Source organism: Nymphaea colorata, chromosome 1 (assembly GCF_008831285.2).
Source record: "Nymphaea colorata isolate Beijing-Zhang1983 chromosome 1, ASM883128v2, whole genome shotgun sequence".
NCBI lineage: Eukaryota > Viridiplantae > Streptophyta > Magnoliopsida > Nymphaeales > Nymphaeaceae > Nymphaea > Nymphaea colorata.
This window is the reverse complement of record NC_045138.2, coordinates 43,035,103-43,041,339: the sequence shown is the minus strand read 5'-3', so window position 1 is coordinate 43,041,339 and position 6,237 is coordinate 43,035,103.

The window sequence follows — 6,237 nt, the reverse complement described above, 5'->3', positions numbered from 1 at the left end:
ATGTCATCCAAATGGGAATCTCTCGTGATGGAAGGTACCCACTTGCAGATTGCTTCTCTTTTGCTTGGACTGATGGGAAGCATCGACCTGCATGCCGTTCATGCCTTTTCTAATGGAAGAATCTTCCTTTGGTACTGTATTAAGTACGGCGGCACTGTGGGAGCTTACGTGAGTCTGAAATCAAAGTTTGGATGCTGTACTCGCAGGTCGATTAGAGTTTAGGAAGATGTTAACTTTTGCCAAAGGAACATATTAAAAACCCAAAAGAGATTGGACCCTTCATCCCAAGAACCCACTCTGGAGAGACTGAGTTCTGTGCGCCACCCCCTCGATCCAGACTTTGCGCCGATGCTTCTGAGTCACCTGGTCATGACATGATTAACCCATGTGCACAAAATTTTTGTGCTCGGTGGCTGATATAACCAGCTTCTGACGACACAGGTTAAGATAGTGGGTCTTGCACATGGGAACCACTAACCAGCCGAGGCGGCTATAGATGATCCTGCCCTCTCCCAAAAAGACCACTGATGATACTCTCTCTTCTCTCTCTAGCACTACATGATATTTTTCTTTTAAATTAAACAAACATTTTTTGGAACATGTCCAACATATAGGATTTAAAAAATACCATGAAAATAAGATCATAAAACATTGTTTACAAGTTTATAAGATTATAAAAATTACCTATGTAAGGCCTTGCTTGCTTGCAAATCAAATTTAGAAATCCAACAATGACAAATATTTTTTATTACTACCATTAATGCAATTTATATAACACAATTCTACAATTATATATATATATATATGCTTCTCCATCATTGAATGTCCAACCGTAGAGTAGTTGATTTTGCGAGATTTAAACAAGCGACAATATCTAACTGTTGCCTAGGCATCGAGTTGGCACAGCCCGATATCTCCGTCATTGAATGTCCAACCGTAGAGTAGTTGATTTTGCGAGATTTAAACAAGCGACATATCTAACTGTTGCTTGGGCATCGAGTTGGCACAGCCAGATAAGGGTCGGGCTCAAGCTGACCCGACACCCGGAAACTCAGGCTTGGCCCAACTAGCTTGATTAAAATATATATATATATATATATATATATATATATATATATATTTAAATGTAAAATAATTTTTTAATATAAAACATATTTTTAATAATAAAATATATATCATTATTAAAATAAAATAATATTAAATAATATCCCGAACAGAATGGGATCCCATCGAACCGTTTTTGTCGAGCGTAAACGTGTAGAAGAGGGGCCTATGCCCGGCTTTAGTTGAAACGTACTTAATGCTTAACTTGTTTTAAATAACAAAAAGTTTTTTTTATATAATCGAATTGTAAGGCTAAAGAATTGAAAAACAGCTTGTGGCACTAAATGTTGCTTAAATGGTTTCATTTCCCGAAGAGGAGAATCTCGGCAGCCAAAGCAACAGGACAGCACTTGAATAGTGCCAGTAATTTTCCTTTTTCTTAAAGTAACGTGTTCGCTTACCTCTTTTCCACACAAGAAGCACACCTTTTCATCGGTTGGTTTTGATGCATAATTTTCTTTATGGTTATGAACATCTCAAACCAAGCTGGAGATTTTTTTTACGAGTAAAAACTTGTCCCATGTGGACAATAGTTTATCAGTTACACCGTATATAAACATGCTTAAAGGCTCCGCAATGTTGCCTTTTAAAAGGTCATTCATTCCCAACCCTCTGGATGGATGGAAACTTTATGTGGTTAGCCGTGGATGCTAAACTGTCTTTTTGGATAAAAATGTACCGGCCAGCTGGAAGGTGATACGGACAATATGTGTTTTAACTCCTTTTGTAGGCAAGGCATTTAGCATTATCACCTACCTCGAATAACCCTCCCATTAAGTAATCAATCTGAATGTGGAGAACTCGTGCTAGATTCACGTTAAGTGACTTTTGTGGTCGAGTTAAAGGCCATAACCATTAGTTTACCCAGTTTTTTAAGCATCACTTGACGTCCGATGTAATGGAGAGGAGCGAGGGGAAGGAGAAAAGCTGGTTATATGCGCCCAAGTATGATTTTTTGTATGCCATTTTAATACCGACACAAAATGCCTAGGGTTAATACAAAAAAAAAATTGTAGGGACAACAAAGGAAACTAAAAAAAAAAGATTTTGGGATTCGATAAAAGTATGTGCATGTCATTATTACCAATATACACCCTTGAGAGGCAAAAAAATGTTTTCGTTTTTTGTCTCGCTCATAACGTTATCTCATGCATCTGTTGTATTTCATATGCATTATCATATATTTCTATCATTATCTCATACATCAGTCATTATCATGCTTATTATTTTATTCTTCTGTCATTGTCTTATACTTGTTTGCTTATATTTTTATCATCTAGTACTCATCATTATCATATACTTAATACTACGTCCTGTCATTATATGCTACGAGTATGACATAACGACAAACGACATGTGTATAAGATAATGGTTATGTTTGGGCATTAAAGTAAACATACATATCTACATTCGGCATATGCCCGTTATGTACATGAAGCGGCATACAGAATTTGATCTTGGGAGAAGGGGATTTCGGCTTCCTACTCAAGCGGTGGGGTCCTCTCCTGGTGATTTCTGCCAAGGGACCTGCTTGGAGCTGTTGCCACTATTTTTAAGCATGATGCTTTCATTAATAAAAATTGAATGTCTGAACGTGTGATTTAAAGCCATGTCCTTGCAACTTTGTACATGCAGTCGACCTTTTATCAGCTGTTCGTAAATTCTTGGGGATGGCATGGCACGTCTTAAGCGTCATTATTCCTGCTGCTCTATCTTTAGCAAAAATAAAAGTTGAACAATCTATGAAACCGCACTAATCCCCCAGTCTCACATATGACCGGGGTCTTGCCATCATAGCGTCACATGCTCATGCCATAAGAAATCGGTGTCCTCATGAAATATGTGATTTTTTTTGCAAATTATGGCTAGAAAACGCAGTTTGGTCCTTCAAAACTACTAGCAACATGAAATTGGGTGATTGTAGAAGAATTCAAAGGTATTTCTTGGTGAAAATTAAAGTGGAACTGAAGAAAATAGGTGACTTATTGTAGAGTAGGATCTTAGGAAAAATAACACATCTATTATTCATGAAATGTATAAAGTTAGCGCCCAAATGAATATGTCCAGGTTCATTGTATCTAGACCTTGGATTGTAGATTGAAAGTGATCACCGAGGATCTTCAGAATAACCTAGGTCTGGAGAAAGTTCTACAAAGTAAATCATGAATTTGATAGGAAGTTTGGATCAATGGTCCAAATTAACAGCTTAAAGTGAGATATTTGGATCCAGAAAAATACAAATATTACATATGAATGTGACATGAATATTTAAAGTTGAAGTTTGAAGATCCACAATGGAGCATTCCCTGGCTATGCTCACAGTGGGCTAAGTGGGTTCATGCTTACTAAGTTTTGTTGGCTGACGAACTAGGTGCACTTTAGGTCTGGAATAGGTTGAGCCTGGGTTCAAGCTGAGACCAACTAGTTTTCAGCAGTTCAGTTTAGCAGTTTCAAGGTAGGATTAGGTTGGTTCTAGGCCCATCGTAAGTTCAACTTTTGGGGATATAGAAGGAAACAGGTTCTGTTTAGGTTGACAATAGGTCAGGCTTATGGAAGTGTGGGTGCCACAAAGCTCAATTAGGTTCCCACGGACCTAGATGAATAACATTTGGACCTAGGTAAGCCTTGAACTTAGGCATGTGATTCGCAGGACCTAGGTTTATATCAGGAAAATGTATATAATGCTTGTATTGAAAATTGACCACATCGTTCTTCTTGTAAATTGACCATCTTTTGTCGAACAAACCACACCACATCACGTGATATTATTAAATCTAGCTATGTTTAAAATTTCAAATCAAAATTTCATGTATTTCGTCTAGAAATCACATGTTTCTAAAATTGCATTACCAATAGCTCAGCTCAAGTGAGCTCACTTAAACCTAGTTTGTTCCATTTTTACTTCACCATAACATTCTCAGGCCAAGTCAGGCTCAAGAGAGGCTCACCTCGGTGGGAATTAACATAGACACAACTTACTTTGAATTACAAGAGTCAGATTTCAGTTCTAGACTGTAGCCAGCACATTTGAAATACTTGAGGATGCGAAATAGGGATGGAAAATACAGACTTACTTTTGAAGTCGGTTCGTGCGGTGATTTCCTTGAGTTGTAATATGTAACATGTTGGAACTTTTTCCTATGCCTGAGCATGTCTACATCTAGAACCACACCTAATCTTCTTTTTAGTCTGCCGACATTTGATTGGACAAGAATGAAACTGCTAGTAGTGCATCAGTTTGTTTGGTTCGTATAACTTATTATGAAACAAGCTTTCTTTTCTTTAAGGGTTTGTCTCTAAGTTGGTCTATGTTCTGAAACATTAGTTGTGATTCTCTTATTTATCTGATCAGCAGTTGTTTGCCCTTATTTTCACAGTATCTTCAACAATCCCATGTGCATGTTTTCTACTTTTGCATGTCAAAAACTTTGATGCTATTAGTATTCAACTTGAATTTAAACAACATCCTGTAATGGCAAATTTATATTGTTCAGAGTACACTTGGTCTTCACTTTTGGTTGGAAAGACTGCATTTTGTCTTGTCACAATTATTCTGCGCTTGAACCAAATAACCATCCAGCTATATGTATAATTTTAAATCACCTTATCCAAAAGAGCCAAATCCATGTCAATAATTGACTTTTGTGATTACATTGAAGCAATTCATCAGCTTTCTCTATAAAAAAAGAAGTGTTCTATTAAATAACATTAATATCCTGTAAACTTGGGGATTGCCATCTGATAAGATGTTCTCTAGGATGCTTCACAATGTAGATTTTCTTCATGTACTTTTCTTCACATTGTGCTATATTTTTAAATAAAAAGATACGAAAGAGCAATATTCATGAGCAAATTTGAAGCTAAGGATGGTTGCAGGAGTTGCCTTGAAGAATAAATTCCTGTGTTCCTTGGTCATTGGCTTAATTTGCCTCCATTTCTTGGAGAATGTACTGGCTCAGTTGTTGTACATAACTGAATATTTTCTTTTCCTACTGTCTACTTTTACCCTCAGCCTCTCTGACTCGGCCACTTCAAAAGGTTTTTGTGGTTGCAGCCCAGCCCACTATAGCAACACTGCGAACTCATATTATGATTGAAACAATGTTTTCTTCCAACTTATACTCCCTCTTGGTGTGAGGTGATTGTAGTTGTCAATATCTTGTACTTCCGGACAAGTGATGGTGCATGAAATGCATTTCACTTTACACTTCATATGTATGCATTTATACATAGTTGAGTATTTGAACTCATGCTGTTATTGTGTCAAATTTTAATAAACACTTGACCAAGCTTGACCATAATTCGGGCTTAGACGATGAAGTTATTGGTGATTTTATGCCCTAGAGCGACACCTAGCTTGATCCATACCAAGTGATGCATCATAGGACGAGGGAAGATCCAACCCCAAAGCAAAGCCAAGACCTCAATCCCATTGTCGAACTTTGGAAAATACGAAACATCTCTACAAGTGTAACATTTGGTTTGCTGGAACCATAAGGGTGTTTTGAGTGTCATCAAGAGCCAACTTTCAAGGCGCTATGGAGACTTAGAACCAAATAAAAGCAAAAAATTAACCCTACTCCACGAGAGCTGCAGCCCACCTTTGTACCTCCTTGCTTTTCCTTCATCATCCTGCTCTAGAACACGTTAACCATAGAAAGTGACATTCTTCTTCTTCTTCACGTGTACATTGTTTTATTTATTTATTTATTGGTTTTTTTTTCTCTCTTGTAGTTGTGGTGCTTTGTGGGTGTTGCAGACTTGGTGGAGGTTTCAAGTCGGATTTGATTCCATCAAGTGCCATCACATGCACCTGACGGTGCTTCTCTTCCAACATGAAATAATTCCTTTCCTCCCTCCCATATCTGCAAGAGAACAGCCTTCATAAAAGTGCAGCACCATAGAGATATATTGCAACCACTAGAGGAACAATATTAGCTGTTGCTATCGATACCTTGGATCACCCCTCTTGTAAAATGGATCCATTTTTTTGTGTACTTATCATGGGTTGCTTTTAGGTTAGGCTTTAGGTACCATCTTATTGGATTCATGATTTAGAATCAGAATTAGTTAGGCTAAGATTTGTACTTGTTTGGAGATTTTATGCTCGTAATGCAACAACAGGGAATCGGC